The following is a 1,042-nucleotide window of genomic DNA, read 5'->3' on the forward strand; positions in this document are numbered from 1 at the left end:
AGCAGTCCCCGAGCCCCGAGCAGTCTCCCCGCGACCGACCGACCGAACTAACCGCCCCCCCCCACGCATGACGTTATATGGTATGGAATAGCTCTTTGGTCAGTTTGGGTTAGCTGTGCTAGCTGTGCTGTACTCCCAGCTTGTTATGCACCTGGGCAAGCAGGAGAAGCTCAAAAAGTCCTTGAGTAGTCTGAGCACTACTTGGCAACAGCTGAAAACATCAGTGTGTTATCAACATTCTTCTGGTACTAAATCCAAAACACAGCACTATGCTAGCTACTATGAAGAAAATTAACTTTATCCCAGCCAAAACCAGGACAGTATCCACCCCTTATTCTATACCATTTATGTCATGCTTAGGTACTACCCTTACAATACATTCCAGTTAAACACCACCACCTTCCCATTTTTTAAAAAATATATACACAGATAGCATTCCCTTAGTCTATGGACCATCTTTCTAAAATGTCCATTGGGTTCATTTAGTCCACAGTTTTGGGCTCCATCTGTCATAACAATCTTTCAGGGCAGGAGAGATGGGGTCTGGTGTTGGGTTGTTGCATGCTGGAGTCAGTTCTGGTTCCATCCGCTGCACTTGCTCAGTTTCTTCGAAATTCATTCTTCTTAATCTGGGCGATTCTTACTGCTATACCATTGATAGGACATACAGCAATAGTAAAAATGATGACATACTGTATTATACAGCAATTAACATCATACAATTCAGTTCATTGTCTGTTTTCACCCAAAATCAAATCCCTTTGAGGTACACATCGGACTTCCCCATCCTTCCGCATCACCCACCAAGTAGAACCAGGTCCTTGAGCAAAAGCAATCCCACGGATGGGTTTGCCTTTACCTGAGGCAGCAGTAACCCAGACTGTCTTCCCCAGCATATTTTTTACATGCACTACAGGGACTTTATCCCCTTCTACAGTACGTAAGAGGTTTGATTGGGCAGGGCCAGCTCGGTTGGCAGATCCTCTAGTGTTGACTAACCAGGTAGCTTTTGCTAAATGTGTATCCCAATGTTTGAATGTTC

Source organism: Egretta garzetta, unplaced genomic scaffold (assembly GCF_000687185.1).
Source record: "Egretta garzetta isolate BGI_Z169 unplaced genomic scaffold, ASM68718v1 scaffold60, whole genome shotgun sequence".
In the NCBI taxonomy this organism is placed as follows: Eukaryota; Metazoa; Chordata; class Aves; order Pelecaniformes; family Ardeidae; genus Egretta; species Egretta garzetta.